The sequence below is a fragment of the Nicotiana attenuata genome, chromosome 3, assembly GCF_001879085.1.
Source record: "Nicotiana attenuata strain UT chromosome 3, NIATTr2, whole genome shotgun sequence".
Taxonomy (NCBI): Eukaryota; Viridiplantae; Streptophyta; class Magnoliopsida; order Solanales; family Solanaceae; genus Nicotiana; species Nicotiana attenuata.
Window position 1 is genome coordinate 2,905,031 of NC_031991.1, and position 20,799 is coordinate 2,925,829.

Here is a 20,799-nt window from a genome sequence, read left to right on the forward strand (position 1 = left end):
CCTTAACTGTCTGTCAATTACCTGTTTATTGTTGAAAAAGGATTTTACTTGACTTTTCACTGGTTTTACTGTTTTTAACTGGTTTTACTGCTTCATAATAGAATGCTTTGTGCCTTACGTGTTTTCTTACTTTCAGTCATTATTTACATTTGTTACTCACCGAGTTGGAGTACTCACTTTACTCCTTGCACCCTGTGTGCAGATTCAGGCATAGCTGGTTCCGCTCCCGAGTGCTGATCCTTCCAGCTTCAGGCGGACATTCGGAGTACACGAGGTAGCTGCCTGGCATCCGCAGTTTCCGTGTTTCTCCTCCTTTATTATTTCTATCATGTTTCAGACAGATGTACTAGTTTACAGACTTAGCAGACTTGTATTATGACTTATAGATGCTCATGACTTGTGACACCCCATTTAGGGCTGTGTTGGGTTATATTTCCGCACTTTATTGATATTATCCGCTACTTAATATTATTAAATCATATTTTAGACTACTTTATGCTGTTTAACTGTTTAAAAAGGTAAATTGGGTTAGTTGGCTGGCCTTGTCTTCACGAGAGGCGCCATCACGACCGGGTTGGGATTTAGGGTCGTGACACTTTTAAATTTTTAGACTTTTATGATTAATTCTGATTGAAATCTTAGTCAATTTTTCTTATTAAAACTAGTCTATTATTGCTAGGAAGATTTTTAATCTTCTCAAATCAGCTATTTGTTCAAATAAGAAAACGATATAAAAGAAAAAATTCAATTAACTTTAAAGTCCTAAATATTATGACTTCCTACATAATAGTTCAAATAAGGAAAAATTTCAGGTTAAATTTTAGTGATTGTCACACCTCCTTTTTCTACCCCGTAAGGGTATAAGGGAGTTTTTTCCAATTTAAGTGACAATCGAAATGGAATTATTTATTTAAGATCAGAGTCGCCACTTGGGATAATTTATGGTGTCCCAAGTCACCGGTTTTAATTCCCGAAACGAGGAAAGATTGACTCTGTTTACAGTCCGCGAACACAAAAATCCGGGTAGGGAATTCTGTTAATCCGGGAGAAGGTGTTAGGCATTCCCGGGTTCCGTAGTTTTAGCGCGGTCGCTTAACTGTTATTATTGCCTATTTATTTGATTTTAAAACATCTTTGAAACCTATGTGCATTTTTAACTTTTATACCGCTTTTATTTATTTAAGAAATTATTTCAAGGTTATTTAAAACATATCGCAAGCCGCTACATGAAATGTACCCGTGGTTCACGACACGCTTTATTTAACCTCGTAAAGAGTTGAGATTGGGTCACATGAAATGCACACTCGAGTTTAATAAATAAAGGAAGTCAATTTAAATGGCGCGCCTAAAGCAACTACGAAATCTCAAATTAATAACAAGGTTTGTGAGGGCCATGGAAAGTTTGATAATGGCACACCTCGATTCTACAAGAGTTAAGATTAATTATCTGAGGGCCATGGGTTATCTAATTTTGCTTATGGAACACCTCGAATCTAATTTTAAGGGATGTTTGAACTAATCTTCTGAGGGACATAAATTATAACATGCTTAATATGGCACGCCTCAAATCTAAATTTAAAAGGGGATAATTAATCAAAGAAAGCTCAAAGGGATTTGAAATTATTTTTAGGCCAATGTTCGAGCTAAACTAATAATTGAAGGACCTATATCGCATGGAATCAGGCGTTTGGTTATTTGAAAAGCATGGGCTGGCAGCAGGCCCAAATGCTATTTGAAAACTCCTGGGGTGGAATACAAGGGCCAGCTGGGCTCAGCGTGAAGCCCAACACTGAAAACCTTCTCCATTTAAACAAGCAAGAAAAACATATATATCAACAACCCATCGCATATGATGAGGCTCAGAGTTGGGCCAAGGGCGATGAGTGCCAAACAGGCCCAAAGAGCCCATTTTCAGCAAGTCGTTTATCAGCTGCCCAGGTTAAGCCCATTCATTAAAATTGTAACAAACATGAAACAAATGGCATCAAATATGAATACCAATGGCTAACATAAACTTTCAACATTTTGCTGCAATTAAACATCCATGAACATGAGTTCGAAACTCGTTATTAAATGTGTCAAACCTCATATCAACAAACACCGATTTCCATAAAACCAAATAAGAGATTTACCAAATAATTTAAATCTATATTGCACCAGAATTCTTCATGCTCAAGGAACACACAAACCATATATATCTAAAAAAAAATCAGAATTACTACTAACCAATGTTGAACTCTCACACTTAGTGAACCTAACAGTAGAGTGATTTAGCCATTCAGATTAGATATCAAGATGCGACAGTCCCTATTTAAATAAATATTGAAAAGTAGCTCAACTCAAATGAAGCCAAAGTAGCCAAACTAAACTCTAAACATAATCCCATTTAAGAATTTTTGGATGCGCAGTATATATGCCTGTAGCACCGTCATATCGCACCAAAATGGGGCCCCAAAGAAGGTTAGGAATATATGTTGGGTTTGAATCGCCCTTCATTATTTGCTACCTCGAAACATTAACGAGGGATTTGTTCACTGCACGGTTTGCAGACTGTCGGTTCGATGAGACACTTTTTCCAAAATTAGGGGGAGAAAATGGTGAAACCAAACGGTAAATTTTGTGGAAAAATCCATCATTGTCTCATCTTGATCCACGTGACTCTAAACATAATCCCAAGAAGGATGTCAACAACATAAACATAACACATCACGTGATATACTAATTCAATAAAGGAAAAGAAAGCATGAATGATCTAAAAAAAATGAAACAAAGCCAAGCATTCAGCAGATTCCAATCATCCATAGGAGTTCAAGTTGATCATATAGCTTCAAATGTGCATATCATACACTCATAGGGTCCAAAAGAGTACCTGGTTACAACAAAAAATAAGGAAAGTAAGCTTGGAGCTTAAGAAGAAGCGGCAGCAGTAAGACAGCAGCAATGGAACAGTGCCAGAGCAGCAAATCAAACCAAACTTTCAAACCAACTCAAACCATTTTAAAACCCAGGTGCACGATTTTGGAACTTTAGAAATTCTAACTAACCAAAGGGAATCAAAGAACCAGAAACCAAGCAATTTTTTAAGCAATTTTCAGTATTTTGGAGTTTGAAAGAGAACTCATCCGTTTCTAGGTTTTTTCAGTATTTCAGTCTCTGAATTCTCTCTTGAGAAGAAAGAAACATGCCCTTTTATAGAAACCTTTAGGGCAGCAGAAATGATTCAAGCTTTTACTAGTTGCCCCCTCTTTGAATTTTCATTCTTGCATTTTGGACCCCGAGTTTAAGTTCTGCTTGTTAAAATTAATTCAAGCCCCACCTTCCTAGCAGCTTCCTATTCAGTTACACCAGATTCCACTAAACTAAAAACCCCAAACTACCCTTTAAGCTTCTGCTATTTACGTTCGACCTGGGGCAAGTTGACCTAACAAAACAAAATCCCTGGGCTGTTTTGGGTTGGGTCAGAAATAAACCAAAAGCCCAGAATGAAATTCAACCCAATCACATGAGTATTCGAAACTCACAATCTGACCCAAACGAATTAAAACTTAATCGATGGTAAAAAAACAATTCATCCTTGAATACTAACTTGAAAAAAAAAACAAGATTAATGCTAATCCTTCTGACAAAATTAGTCCAGATATAAACTCACAACTACCTGCTATCCGAATTTTAATAGTCAAAGAGGAAACAGACATAGAAAAAATAGAAAGAAACGGGGGGAGAAGAGAACAAAGGCAGGGAAAGAAATGAATAAAAATACCTAAAATAAAGGACGAACGAGCTTGAAAAGACTATCCGGCATCTTCCGATTTAAGCCGAAAATGAGTGTTAATCGGCTTGTTCTTGAGAGAACAACCGTCTAACACTCGTTTCAGGCCAAAATCTCCTCAAAGCTTTGAAGAAAAAATGCACACAGACCCTTGCATGATAAGTCAGAGGTGAGGAAGAAATTAGGGTTCCGTCTTAAGATCTGAAATTAAAGAAAAAATGGTGGAGATTTTGGGGAAGTTGACGGTGGCTTGGTGTTTGAGGGAGTATGGGGAGTGTGTGGTGTATTTTTGTGGTTGATTGGAGGTCGCCGCCTGCGGAAATGGCGGAGGGGATGTGAGGGCGGCGCTAGGGTTTGAGTCTCTGATGAAGACGGTGAAGTGAAAGTGTTTGGACTAGGTTGTTTGAGGGGAGTGTTTGGACACTATTAAGTGGAATGGGGGAAGCCTTGATGGCCGTTCGATGAAAGGAGATGAAAGGCCCAGATTGGCTTAACACAATTGAACTCAGAACGATGTAGTATCACCCCCATACTACATCGTTTCGAGGGTCTCAACACCTGAACGAATTGGACCGGGTATAGGCGTGGGTTTGGGCCAGATTTTGAGAAGGGTTTGGGGCAAAATCACTTGGGCTGATACGAATTTGGCCCAAAAACAGCCTTCTTATTTCTTTTCCTTTCAATTTCAATTGTTTTCTTTTCTTTCTTTTTTTTCAAATTAATTTAAATCCTAAATTAACTCTTAAACTAAATTAATTTCCCAAATTAAACTAATTACTCATCATAATATTTACAACAATTAATTAATTCCCAAATTAAAAGAAACTACAAACTTTAAAGTTAAAAAGTAAAAAATGCAAAGTGAGTCATTTTTGTGATTTTTTCGTTTTGTAAAACAACTAATTAACCTAGAAAATATAAAAATAAATCCTAAATGCAAATGCAATGTATTTTGTATTTTTTCATGATTTAAATAAACATGCACAGATAAATGCAAACAATTAACAAAAATGCTACAAAAATCTACGAAATTGCAAATAATGGGAAAAATTTATTTTTCTTGAATTTATGGGAGTAATTCACATAGGGCAAAAATCACGTGCTCGCAGTAATAATAGGAACATACTTTATTTTTGATATATCTAATAATCAGTCAACGTAAAATTTCTCGGACATTATTACTAAAATAAATAATGCTAATAAAAAAGAACTCCTCAAAGTTCAGTTTTGTTTATGACATGAAAATAGACCAAATAAATATGTACTAATGCACTTAACCAAAATAAAAAAAAATGTACTAATCTGCAAGAAATTGCAGTTACTGTTATGAATAGAATTGTAATTAGAATGAATGTCTATCTTTTAGAGAGTTTTACTTTGTGGCTAAGTCATTTTTTCCCTATAAATAAAGGGCTCTTACCCCATTATAAATCATCCCAAATCAATAAGAATTCTCTCTCCCTACTTTTCTCTGCTATACTATTCTTCTTCTTTTACTTGTTTTCATTAGCTACGTTATTTAGCACGAGACTCTACCGTCTCAAGAAGATTAAGCAATATGGATATCCCACAAAACAAACTTGGATCAAAGTCAATTGTAAAAAATATTTGTTTAGTTGATTCATGTACGGACACATACAATATTCAAAGTGAAAAAAAATATTTCTCTCCATTTAAGTATGTGTAAGGCAGATGTTACTACAATTTCTGGTAGTAGTAAATTAATTGAAGGCTCTGGAAGAGCTAGTATAACTCTGCCTAAGGGAACAATACTTATCATAGAGAATGCAATGTTCCCTCCAAGTCCAAGAGGAACTTGTTGAGTTTTAAAGATATCTGCCGAAATGGATATCATATTGAGACAACAAATGAGAATAATCTTGAATATCTCATCATTACCAAGAATGTCTCTGACCAAACGAGAGTTATTGAGAAGTTCCCATCTCTATCTTGTGGCCTGTATTAGACAAGAATTAGTGCAATTGAGGCACAATCTATTGTAAATCAAAAGGTTACTGATTTCAATACTTTTGTACTTTGGCATGATCGATTGGGACACCTTGGATCAATTATGATGAGACGGATTATAGAAAACTCAAATGGGCATCCATTAAAGAATTTAAAGATTCTTTTAAATAATGAATTTTCTTGCACTTCTTGTTATCAAAGGCAAGTTAATTAATAGACCATCACCAACAAAGGTTGGGATTGACTCCCCTGCGTTTTTAGAACGTATACAAGGGGACATTTGTGGACCTATTCACCCACCTATTGGGTCGTTTAGATATTTACGGTCTTAATAGATGCATCTTCAGATGGTCTCATGTGTGCCTATTGTCATCTCTCAACCCCGCATATGCAAAATTAATGGCACAAATAATTCGACTATGGGCGCAATTCTCCAATAATCCAATTAAGTTTATTAGACTTGATAATGCTGCTGAGTTTTCATCCCAAGCATTTAATGATTATTTTTTATCAATTGGATATAAAAGTTGGAACATCATGTAGCTTTATATTCACACTCAAAAATGGCCTTGCAGAGTCTTTAATTAAACGTCTGCAATTGATAGCAAGACCGTTACTCATGAAAACGAGGTTGCACACTTCTGTTTGGGGTCACGCCATTTTGCATGCGTCAATGCTAGTTCGTCTCAGACCGAAAAATTATCATAAATATTCCCCGTTGCAATTAGTTTTGGGTCATGAACCTAATATATCCCATTTAAGAATTTTTGGATGCGCAGTATATATGCCTGTAGCACCGTCATATCGCACCAAAATGGGGCCCCAAAGAAGGTTAGGAATATATGTTGGGTTTGAATCGCCCTTCATTATTCGCTACCTCGAAACATTAACGAGGGATTTGTTCACTGCACGATTTGCAGACTGTCGGTTCGATGAGACACTTTTTCCAAAATTAGGGGGAGAAAATGGTGAAACCAAACGGTAAATTTTGTGGAAAAATCCATCATTGTCTCATCTTGATCCACGTGACTCTATTTGTGAAAAAGGGGTGCAAAAGATTATTCATTTGAAAAAAATAGCAAATCAAATGCCAGATGCATTTACAGATTTGAAAAGGATAACAAAATCACATATCCCTGCAGAGAATGTTCCAATCCGTATTGATGTCCCTGTTGGACAATCTTTTAGTGTCATAGCTAATGAGTCAAAAGCACGCCTAAAACGTGGCAGACCCTAAGATTCTAAGGATCGAAATCCTAGAAAAAGGAAAACAAATGATCAAGATAACACTACGAAAGAGTCTCATGAAGAAATCACGATTTTAAACCAATCCTAAAGATTCATGAGGAAATCACTGAGCCTGAGACTCAAGAAAATAAGGAACTATCAATAAATCCAATCGATATTGAGACAAATTTGAATAGATTGGATATAGTGTTGGATTATGTCTTTGCATATAATGTTGCATCTAGCATTATGCAAGATAGTGAGGATCTTGAACCTCAATCTGTTGGAGAATGTCGACAAAGACGTGGTCGGCCAAAATGGCAAGAAGCTATCCAATCAGAGTTAAATTCACTTGCAAAATGTGAAGTTTTGGGGCCTGTAGTCCAAACACCTAATGGTGTTAAGCCCGTTGGCTATAAATGGGTCTTTGTACGCAAGAGGAATGAGAAAAATGAGGTACAAAGATATAAGGCACACCTTGTTGCACAAGGATTTTCACAAAGGCCTGGTGTCGATTATGAAGAGACATATTCACCCGTTGTGGATGTTGTAACATTCCGTTATCTCATTAGTTTTGCTGTCCATGAAAAGTTTGACATGCATTTAATGGATGTGGTTACCGCCTACCTTTATGGCTCACTTGATAATGAGATATACATGAAAATTTCCGATGGATTTAAAATGCCTAATGCACATAATTCAAAGTCCCGAGAAATATTTTCAATCAAATTGCAAAGATCTTTGTATGGTCTAAAGCAATCAGGACGAATATGGTATAATCGTCTTAGTGAGTATTTATTAAAGGAAGGTTATATAAATGATGCCATTTGTCCATGTGTTTTTATAAAGAAAACAACATCAGAATTTGTTGTACTTGCCATATATGTTGATGACATAAACCTTATTGGAACTCCTATAGAACTCCAAAAGGCTATTGATTATTTAAGGAAGGAACTCGAGATGAAAGATCTCGGAAAGACAAAATTATGTCTTGGTTTGCAAATTGAACATTTGGCAAACGGAATTTTTGTTCATCAATCTGCCTACATAGAAACGGTATTGAAACGGTTTTACATGGATGGAGAACATCCATTAAGTACTCTGATGGTTGTTCGATCACTTGATGTGAATAAGGATCCATTCCGACCTCAAGAAAAGAATGAAGAGCTACTTGGTCCTGAAGTACCATATCTTAGTGTAATTGGTGCACTAATGTATCTTGCTAATACTACAAGGCCTGACATAACCTTTTCAGTTAATGTCTTAGCAAGATATAGCTCTGCTCCTACAAGGAGACATTGGAATGGAATCAAACACTTATTGCGGTATCTAAAAGGGACTACCGATATGGGCTTATTTTATGGCAATAATTGCAGTCCCGATCTTGTTGGTTATGCCGATGCTGGGTATTTATCTGACCCACACAAGGCTCGATCTCAAACAGGTTATGTGTTTACCTGTGGAGGCACTGCCATATCTTGGCGATCGACTAAGCAATCAATTGTGGCTACTTCATCTAATCATTCCGAGATAAGTGCTATTCATGAAGCAAGTCGATAATACATCTTATTCAAGACAAGTGTGGTTTGAAATGTGATAAACTACCCACAATATTTTATGAAGACAATGCAGCATGCATAACCCAATTGAAGGGAGGATTCATAAAAGGAGATAGGACAAAACACATTTCACCAAAGTTATTTTTCACACATGATCTTCAAAAGAATGGTGATATTAATGTGCAACAAATTCGTTCAAGTGGTAATATGGCTGATTTGTTCACAAAATCTCTACCAACGTCAACCTTCAAGAAGCTAGTGCACAAGATTGGGATGCGAAGGCTCAAGGATGTGAAATGATGCTCTCATCAGGGGGAGTTTAGTACGTGTTGTACTCTATTTCCCTTACAAGGTTTTGTCCCACTGGGTTTTCCTTGCAAGGTTTTAAACGAGGCAACCAAAAGGCGTATTGTTAGATATGTGTACCCCTTTTCCTTTACTAGATTTTTTCCCCATTGGGTTTTATTTTAGTTAAGGTTTTAACGAGACACATTACTTATTGAATAGACATTCAAGGGGAGTGTTATGAATAGAATTATAATTAGAGTGAATGTCTCTCTTTTAGAGAGTTTTACTTTGTGGATAAGTCATTTTTCCCCTATAAATAGAGGGGTCTTACCCCATTGTAAATCATCCCAAATCAATAAGAATTCTCTCTCCCTACTTTCTCTGCTATACTATTCTTCTTCTTTTATTGTATCTTAACAGTTACATATGTAACATTCCAGGGATTACTATAGTAATCTTGTTTACAAGTCATAAAATTTGAAATTCGCTTCTGTATACGGTCAAAATCAAGGAGCCCGATTTTGAAGTATTAATTGGGCTATAAGTCCGAGTCCGGGCGACTCGAAGTGGAGGTTGGACCCGGGTGAAGGACATGCACCTCGAGGAAGCAGATCGAAGGCCTGGCACGACCTACATAGAGGGTAACACAATCTCGAAGACACTCAAGAGAGAGCGGAAATTTCTCAAGATCACGTGGATCAGGTCATAAATTATAGGATAAGATTTGTACGAAACAATACAAGTCCGTACTAGGTCATTATACATCTGTACCAATAGAATTTTTTATCATAATTGGAAATGTACCATATTAGGGTTTTCCCCTCCTATATAAAGGGGACCCCAATCATTTGTAACATACATTATTATTCACTACAACAGAACATTCCACTCTGCTTTTCTTGTTTAACGTGCTCAACAATTGTTCTTTAACTTTATTGTCTTTACTTTATTGTTCATTCTTTATTGTTCTTAGCTTACCTCGAGGTCCTTGGGATAATCGAGCTCGAGGTCCTTTTTGCTCTAACAACACTGGTTTGGTTCACCAATTTTTCTTACTTAAGCTTAATATTACTTGTATAATCACTAGTATTAGAATATATCACATATCTTTAAAACCGCAAATTATCTTTAATTGTCACTTACATTTTTTGAGGTAAACAGTTCGGCGCCCACAGTGGGGCTAAAGATAATAATGATTATTTTAGTTCTAGTTTTCTGATAACACACGTTATTCTTCACACTTTTTCTTGTCAAAGAGTTTTTGATTTCAGGCCAAAATATGTCTAGCACACAAAATGCACCCGCTCATGACAGTGAGGGACTCGGAGAAAACAGCGGTATAGGGCTCGGTGTACCACCCATAAACCCTGAGGGAGTGCTAAACGTGGAGCCAGTTGATATCAGTTCGCACAACGCTCTAAACAAGGACGCAGACACAGACCCCATAAGGAATGCACACAGGGAATCCAGAGCTGGAGGCTAGGAAACATGAGGAGTGGAAGAAGGAGGAGTCAGCCTCAACTTCAGAGTCAGAACAGAACTCCAAACACCGCCGAACCAGTAGACGCCAGGCCTACGGAACTTGCGCCTGAAAGGCTCGATGAAAATTGCTTAGGGACTGATCCTGCTATTATGAAAATGCTCAAAGAAGTGGCCAAAAGAATCGAGTCCATAGAAAAGAAAATTGAAGAAAATGACAAAAAGGTGAAGATATACAATTCAAGGGTCGACCAAATACCAGCAGCGCCTCCGATTTTGAAAGGGCTGGACTCGAAAAAATTCATAAAAAAAAACCTTTCCCCTAAGTGCGGCTCCAATGCCCATCCCCAAGAAGTTTCGCATGCCCGATATACCAAAATATAATGGAACAACTGACCCTAGTGAACATATTACTTCATATACTTGTGGAATCAAAGGAAATGACTTGAATGACGATGAAATCGAGTTAGTATTATTGAAAAAGTTTGGGGATACACTATCAAAGGGAGCTATGATCTGGAATCACAAGTTAGCTCATAACTCTATTGATTCATTTGCTATGCTGGTGGACGCCTTCGTGAAAGCGCACACCTGGGCCATAAAGGTGGCCACAAGAAAATCGGATGTCTTCAAAATAAAACAAAGGGATGATGGGATGCTAAGGGAGTTCGTATCCCGATTTCAGATGGAAAGAATGGGATTACCACCGGTCTCCAATGACTGGGCAGTTCAGGCCTTTATGCAAGGTTTGAATGAAAGAAGCTCAATTGCATCTCGACAGCTGAAGCAGAACTTGATTGAATATCCAATTGTGACATGGTCGGATCTGCACAATCGTTATCAGTCAAAAATTAGGGTCGAGGACGACCAGTTGGGAGCCCCCTCAGGCTCAGTCCATCCTAACAAATTCGCAGCCAAGCCCCCGAGGGACACTGACCGGGGATCAAGATTTAACAAAGAACGGTATCAACCATATACCGACCGAGAAACAATGGCCCAAGCCACAACACCTCTTGGAGCGATCGGAGAAGTGACCAAGGTCAAGGTTCTCGGGGACTCATGAGCAATAACGGGTTCGATAAGCATGCCGATCCCGCCGAGGTCCCCCAATTATCAGAATACAACTTCAGCATAGATGCATTAGGGATCGTCTCAGCTATTGGGAGAATCAAAGATACTAAGTGGCCCGAGCCAATACATACCGATCCCTCCCAAAGGACCCCTAACTTGATGTGCAAGTATCATGGCACGCATGGTCATCGAACGGAGGATTGCAGGCAGCTAAGGGAAGAAGTGGCTAGGTTTTTCAATGAGGGCCACCTTCGAGAATTCCTAAGTAATCGGGCTAAGAATCACCTCAGAGAGAGGGATGCAGGCATAAAGAATGAACCTGAGGAACCTCAACATGTCATTCACATGATCATCGGTGGAGTCGACGTCCCACAAGGACCAATATTCAAACGTACCAAAGTATCCATCAGAAGTGAGAAATGGACTCGGGATTACATGCCCGAGGACACCCTCACATTCAGCGAGGAAGACATCGAGGCTTTATCTCAACGTCACAACTATGCACCGGTAATTTCTATCCTTTTAAATAAAGTTCAAGTTAAATGTGTTCTCATAGATCCAGGTAGTTCGGCAAATATAATCAGGTCAAGGGTCGTGGAGCAGCTCGGGCTGCTCGATCAAATCATACCGGCATCTCGGGTCTTGAATGGCTTTAACATGGCAAGTGAAACAACAAAGGGAGAAATCATCCTCCCAGTCAACGTGGCCGGAACCATACAAGACACCAAATTTCATGTCATCGAATGTGACAAGAGGTATAATGCTTTGCTTGGAAGGCCGTGGATCCATAGCATGAGGGAGGTGCCATCGACCCTTCATCAAATGATGAAGTTCCCAATGAAGGATGGCGTGAAAACAGTATATGGAGAGCAACATGCAGCTATGGAGATGTTTGCAGTACATGACTTGGCACCGGTATCGGCACCATCCACATCGGAAAAGTCGAAGGACGAATAGGTGGCTAAATAGCAATCACAGCCCATGCCCTTGGTTGAGCCCGAGGGACAAGTGTTCGATGAACATGTGGCCGAGGACGAAGAAGAAGATTTCCTCATCCCCCGAACCTTCATTGCCCCCGAGGAATCGGATACGACAAAATCCACGGTCGAATAACTCGAACAGGTCATATTGATCGAGCATCCTCCATAACGAAATGTATACCTGGGGACGGGGTTAACCCCCAAACTCAGGAAAAAACTCATTCAGTTTCTCATCTGTCCCGCCCCCTTTTCCTCGCGAAATCGAGTTTATGACATTTGGTATGGGACAACTCGTTCCTTTTGGGAACTAGGTTTTGCATTTGAAGAATCGCCACCTAATGATTTAAGGTGCATTAGGACACCAATAGGGTTCAATTCTAAGTTTTGTTTGAATAACCAGAGATAGGGTAAGGGCTTGAAATTATCCTAAGGGGAAGGTGTTAGGCACCCCTCAGGATCCACTAGTGTGGTTCCCGGCCAGACAGTTGATTGTGAATTTATGCAATTTTAGCAACTAGAAAAGTATGGGCTCAAATATTAGGGGGGATTTAAACACACAAGGGAAAGAACTATTAAAAGAAAGTTCTAAAAGAAGTTTGCAAATAAAGGGAAAGGGGGTCCTAGGTTTATTAAAAATATGGATCACATCAATGCAATACCCGGTAATCACTCCTCAAAAGAGGGGCTACACGTGGTATTAGCGCACCTGTCATCATATCCATATCTACCCTTCCCACCCCATTAAGGTATTAAAGCGTGGATTGGTCTCGATCGTTATTGCATGCTATTACCCGTACCATTCCTATCAGTCCCGGAGGAATTTAGGACTACTATTCCTAAAGGGGAGGGATATTAGGCTGATTTTGGTTTCAAAAGGTAAAAATCTAAGGCAACATACAAAACAAATAATACCGTATGTTAAGGGAAACATGTAAAGAAGTAAAGGCTCATGGATACCTCCTCAAACAAACACATAAATAGCATGACTTGCACATATATTTAAGGTCCGATTAAAAATACTAAAGACGAAGGGAGTTCAATTGTTGAAGCAGACCAGCTTAATACATAACTCAGATAAGAAGTCCGAATCAGGACTGCCTGCTGGTTGTAGCAATTTCAAAAGGCGGATTCAATTTCATTGTTATTACCCTAAGGCTTGCCTAGTGTTTGGGTGAGCTTTTAGGAACATAGTGTCTACTTACTAATTTAGAAGTGTGGCAAAACAGAACAACTTTTAAACGAATGGTTTGAGACCCTATATGCATGTTTGCTGGACCTCGTTAAATAAGAAAATTAGATTATTTAAAACTGATTCAGAATAAGCTGATTTTAAAACGGACTAGTTTCAGATTCTGCAGGTGATGGTATCTACTATTGCTGATTTTAAACCCTATGGACATGATATCTAACATTGAATGTAAATAGAAATGAACCAGATTTTTTTTACATACTTTGGGAATCCCTATAGGCATGATTTCTACGAAAGGGTACTGATTTAAATGATATCTTATTTTAGCCATTTAGATCCTAATAACATGGTATCTAAAATGCAGCATTATACATGCATAATCTAAAACAACAGACCCTATAGACATGATTTCTAATGTGGCCATTTTTTTTAGTTCCTATAGGCATGATTTATACGAAGGGGTACTGATTTTAATGATATCTGATTTTAGCCATTTAGATCCTAATAACATGGTATCTAAAATGCATCATTAATCATGCATAATCTAAAACAACAGACCCTATAGACATGATTTTTACTGTGGCCATTTTTTTTAGTTCCTATAGGCATGATTTCTACGAAAGGGTACTGATTTTAATGATATCTTATTTTAGCCATTTAGATCCTAATAACATGATATCTAAAATGCAGCATTAAACGTGCATAATCTAAAACAACAGACCCTATAGACATGATTTCTAATGTGGGCCTTTTTTTTTAGTTCCTATAGGCATGATTTCTACGAAGGGGTACTGATTTTAATGATATCTGATTTTAAACAGTTAGATCCTAATAACATGGTATCTAAAATGCAGAATTAAACATGCATAATCTAAAACAACAGATCCTATAGACATGATTTCTACCCTCAAGCATGCATAATTCCCAACCCTTTTCACTAGCCAACCCCAGTGTTTATTACAGAAATTATTACAGACCCAATAATGAATTACATCAGAAAAGTACAAAGAAAGGTTACAACCAGAGGAAGCCTGATTCTTGACTTGCTCTCTGAGTTATGGAATAAACCACCTCAAATGCCATTGATCCAAAGCCTTTCTCAGACTTGAGTGTGTTAAAGTTCCCTAAGGGTCTCAAGAGGACCCCGGACAGTGCTCACACCCAAGTTTCATAACCAGAATAGAGATGAGTGCAGTGTGGAAATGCCAGCCCTTATGTGTCCAAGTTTAGAGGGAGCTCATGGGTCCAAAGGCAAGGCTCACATAAAGGGGGAAGACCTTAAGTTCTAAGAAGATAGTGAAAGTGCAGGAACAGAGTTTTTTTAAAAAAAACTGAGGGGACTAAGGAGAGGGGAAAGGGTGATAGGGAGACAACCATTAGCATTCACAGAGTTAATGACTCCATACAAAGGGGGTCAGGGGTTGGGAATCCATTGCAAGGAGACCATGTACTTAGGCATGGGTTAGCTTTGGACATGCACATCAATGGGAAGTGCTGACATGCCTGTAAACCAATCAAAATACACAATATCTAGAGGAAACATGGAGGTTATGATCCCAGGGGATCAGGTTCGGGTCATGCACAGCAATGTCCAATGCTGTCATGCCCCAAACCAACCACAAGTATTAAACACATTGGGTAGGGGTTTAGGATCCACAAGTCATGATACACTAACAGAAAAAGGGGAAATTACAACATGCTTAATAATGGTACTGGGTTAAATACAAACAGCAAACAAACAAAGATGCGAGAGACAATAAATAAGCATGTTGTTGTTGGTGCAAAAGCTTAATTAGAACATACCAGTAAAATGCAGATGCAGAGAAAAAATAAGCAAGTTTTCCACAGCCTAGCCTTGGCTTTCAGCCGGCTAGGTAAGACAGCAATACAAGTAGTAACAGAGAAAAGAGAGAGATTTAGTGGAGTGTGTGACTGAACTCAAGTGTTTTATGCCTTGTGTCCGTTTTTTGAAAAAAAGAAGTAAAGGGTATTATAGCTTTCTGAAAACGAGTAAAAGAGAAGTAATAAGCTACAAACATGGAAACAATCACAATTCAGAATCAATTATACAAGTGATTGCCTTTAATTAAGGGATCGCTTGCTTAATGGGCAGTGACAGGTTCAAAATAAGGAAAGAAATCAATTTGTAAGCAGGCTGATAGTTGCCATAAAAGAAGTAGTAGAACATTAAGTAAGCAATCGAGTCTATGTACAGAAATACACTAATTTTGGAAAGAATTCAGTAAGGCAAGACAGGAAAAGAAATCAATTAACCTTAACAGGCGAGTGAAATCAGAATTTCACAAAGGAAAAGTTTGAAATCAGTTACAAAATTGAAGGTCAATCAAAGAAGGAAACTCAGCACATAAATAGAGTGCACAAACACTAGACATGCGAGGCCAAAATATTGGCAAAAAGAAACAGCATGAAATAATAGCACAAAGTTAGCAGACAGCAAACATTCGAAGCATGATAGTCATGTAGGGCAGGTCACATTGAATCAGTAGTGAAGAAACATAGAATATCAAAGCATGCGAAGATCTCACAGTAGCAGGTGAAGGAAACCCCCTTTGAAAATTTAGGGTTTCGAGCATAATCGAGTTTTAGAGAAGATAGAAATCCAGAATCAGAAGAATCACACAAAGGAATAAGAGATTTCGAAATAAAGAACTTCAAATCGAGTCATGTACTTAAACGAACGGTCTCAGACCCAAAGCCATAGGGTTTTCAACAATAGTAGAGTTTCAAAAGAGGATAAACAAGCGAATCAGACGAAACTCAAACAAACAAGCATTCGTCTAATAAACAGTCAAAAGAAATTAGGGCTTTTAACATGCAAACCCAGGTAGAAGAACGATATAAGCAAACATAGCAAAATATGTCCAGAAAATCAGAGAAAAGTTTCGAAATAACTTAACAAGAAAACCCTAATCGGAAAAGATGAAGAGTTTTGAAAGCAGAGTTTTAAAAGAAACTTCGAGAAAAATGCTTAGAAGTTCAAAGCAAACATAGATCTGAAGCAGATCTGAAAGAAATCAAAAGAACCTTTGAGATTAGGGTTTCAGAAGAACCTCAAATGATGAGAAAGGCCTTGAAAACCATCGATCTAAGCAGGAGAGTCAAAAGTCTAACTCGAATAGCTATGGCTGGCTGGAGAAAGGTCAGAGACGACCGGTGAACAGTCATCGAGCAAAGACTGGACAAAACCCCTTCAGGATCTGGTCATGAGACCACAGAAACGAACACGTAGAAGCCATGTGAGGATGATACAAGTCTCCGATGACCTTGGAAGGCCATGGATTAGGGCGGATTAGGGTGGCGGCGGCTAGGGTTTGATGGGGTTGTAGAGAGAATTCAGGAGAGGAGGGGTTTCAGAGGCGGCGGATTATGAAGAATGAAAAGGGCTTGGGGGTCTTTGGTTTTAATTAGGAAAGGATTAATGGGAGCCGTTGATCTAAACGATCAATGGCTGGGATTAAATGGGAGTCCGGGTGGGTCATTTAAATGGGTTGTGGGTCGGTTTGAATGGGAATTGGGTCAGGGTATTTGGGATTCAAATTGGGGTTCAATTTGCGCTATAATCGAAATAAAATGGGGCTAACATTTAAATAGCCAATTTTCCTATTTTGATTTATAAAAAATAATAAAATAATTTCTGTAAATAAATTAATGGTTCTAAAATGATTTATATTACATAACTATCAAATTAAAAATACTGAACTCGATATGTTTTATAGATATAAACGCAATTAAACCTAAAAGAGGCTATGTTGCAATTATATGCAATTTAGCTTTAAAAATACTAAATAAATTTGTAAAAATATGCAAAAAATATCCTAGCCATATCTTTATATAAATATGAGAATCCAATAAATGAATACCAAAAATGACAATTTTGGAAATATTATTGGGTTTTTTATGCATAAAATAGGGAAATAAATTGGTTTAAAAAATCTTTAAAAAATACGGAAAAATGATAAAACATTTGGACACACTTATATATGCATACATATGCTATTTTGAAAGTATTTTGCATATTGAAAATATATAGGGAAAAATTGGGTATCAACATCATCGATAATATTGATTGCTTTGCTTGGTCCCACTTAGATATGACAGGGATCCCACCGGAGATAACTACCCATCGACTAAGTGTCGATCCCAGATTTAAATCAGTAGAGCAAAAGAGGAGACCTCAGTCCGAGGTAAAGCACGCATTCATCAAAGATGAGGTAACCAAACTTCTCAAAATAGGATCCATCAGGGAAGTAAAATATCCCGAATGGCTAGCTAACGTAGTGGTAGTCCCTAAGAAGGGGAATAAACTTAGTATGTGTGTAGACTACAACGATTTGAACAAAGCATGCCCTAAAGATTCTTTCCCATTTCCCAACATCGATCGTTTGATCGATGCTACGGCCGGCCACGAGATCCTTACCTTTCTCGATGCCTACTCCGGGTACAACTAAATTCAAATGAACCCGGAGGACAGGGAAAAAACTTCATTCATCATGAAGTATGGTATGTATTGTTATAATGTAATGCCCTTCGGGCTAAAAAATGCAGGAGCCACATATCAACGCCTAGTTAATAAGATGTTCGAACATCAAATAGGCAAATCCATGGAAGTTTATATTGATGACATGTTAGTTAAGTCCCTGCGCGCAGAGGACCATTTGACCCATTTGCAGGTGACGTTCGACATCCTAAGAAAGTACAACATGAAGATCAACCCCGAGAAATGCGCTTTTAGAGTCGGCTCGGGCAAGTTCTTGGGCTTCATGGTATCGAATAGAGGTATCGAAATCAACCCCGATAAAACAAAGCCATTGAGGAAATCACCGTGGTGAACAATGTGATAGCCGTACAATGGCTGACCGGACGGATAACTGCCCTAGGTCGATTTATCTCGAAATCATAAGATCGGAGCCATCACTTCTTTTCCCTATTCAAAAAGAAGAACAACTTCGCATGGACTCCGGAGTGCCAACAAGCCTTGGAAGAATTAAAACGGTAAGTGAAAGGATGAAACACTCTACTTGTATTTATCCGTGTCCGAGGTAGCGTAAGTGGCGTGTTGGTTCGAGAAGAGCAAGGTACGCAATTTCCTGTCTATTATGTGAGTAGGACCCTAGGAGATGCTGAAACCAGGTACCCACATTTGGAAAGGTTAGCTCTTACATTAATAAGCGCATCTAGAAAATTAAAACCATATTTTCAATGCCATCCTAAATGTGTACTGACTACATAACCGCTTCGAAATATCTTGCATAAGCCCGAAGTATCGGGCAGATTGGCCAAATAGGCCATCGAATTTGGAGGATATGATATCGAATATCAGCCTCGAACGGGTATCAAGTCTCAAATTTTAGCAGACTTCGTGGCCGACTTCGCGCCTGCCCTCGTACCCAAAGTAGAAAAGGAACTCTTGCTAAAAACGGGTATGTCATCGGGGGTTTGGACCCTCTTCACAGACGGAGCCTTGAATGTGAAAGGATCCGGGCTCGGCATTATTTTGAAACCGCCTACGGACAATGTTATTAGGCAATCTATCAAAACTTCTAAATTGACTAACAATGAGGTCGAATATGAGGCCATGATTGCAGGTCTTGAACTAGCCAAGGGCCTTGGAGCAGAGGTCATCGAGGCAAAGTGTGATTCCCTTTTGGTTGTAAATCATGTAAACGGAAGCTTCGAGGTTCGAGATGATCGAATGCAAAGATACTTAGACAAACTTCAAATGACATTGCACCGTTTCAAGGAATGGACACTGGACCATGGACATCGAGAATAGAATAGCGAGGCCGATGCACTTCCAAACTTGGGGTCATCGATCGAAGAAGACGATATCGTCCCGGGGGCTGTCTTCCAACTATTGAAGTTGGTGGTCGAAGAAGGCCATGTAGAGATTAATTCAACAAGTTTAACGTGGGATTGGAGGAATAAGTACATCTCTTACTTGAAGCATGGGAAGCTCCGCGCGGACCCAAAAGAGTCAAGAACAGTTCGAGCCAAAGCAGCTCGATTCTCGCTCGATGAAAATGGAACGTTGTACAGAAGAACCTTCGATGGACCACTGGCAGTGTGCTTGGGACCCGGGGACACTGATTATGTACTACGGGAAATCCACGAGGGCACCTGTGGGAGCCACTCTGGTGCAGACTCTCTGGTTTGCAACGTGATCAGAGCAGGGTATTATTGGGATAGCATGGAAAAGGACACCAAGGAGTTCGTTCGGAAGTGTGATAAATGCCAGAGATTTGCACCAGTAATCCATCAACCCGGTGAACAACTCCACTTGGTCCTATCCCTGTGGCCATTCATGAAATGGGGGATGGACACGTCGCCCCCCTACCAACGGAGCCAGGTAAAGCTAGATTTATTTTGTTTATGACTGACTACTTCTCAATATGGGTTGAAGCGCAGGCCTTCGAGAAGGTAAGAGAAAAATAAGTCATCGACTTCATATGGGACCACATCATATGTCGGTTCGGGATACCCGCCGAGATAACATGTGACAATGGGAAACAGTTTATCGGCAGCAAAGTGACAAAATTCCTTGAGGACCACAAAATCAAAAGGATTCTATCATCACCTTACCACCCAAGCGCAAATGGTCAAGCTGAGTCCACAAACAAAACCATCACTCGAAACTTAAAGAAGAGGTTAGATGATGCTAAGGGGAAATGGATAGAAGTGTTGCCCGAGGTGCTATGGGCATATCGAACAACTTCGAAGTCGAGCATGGGGCAGACCCTATTTTCTTTGGTATACGGATCAGAAGCATTGATCCCAGTCGAAGTCGGGGAACCTAGCGTCAGGTTTCAGCATGCCACCGAGGACTCATATCACGAAGCTATGAACACTTCTCTCGAACTACTCAATGAAAAAAGTGAGGCCGTATTAATTCGAATGGCCGCGCAAAAATAAAGGATCGAAAGGTATTACAACAGAAGGAAGAACCTTCGATATTTGAGAATCGGGGACTTAGTCCTAAGGAAAGTCACTCTCAACACTCGAGACCCAAACGAAGAGAAGCTAGGTCCCAATTGGGAAGGACTTTACCGTGTCCTCGGAGTCATAGGGAAAGGATCCAACAAACTTAGCACAATGGAAGGCGAGCAACTACCAAACAATTGGAATATATCAATGCTCAAGCGATATTACTGCTGAGGTATGACCTTCCCCCTTTTTTACATTTGTATTTAAAACTAACTCCTTGCAGATGTTCGACTGGAGACATCGAGGCATATCTCATCTTGAAAACCT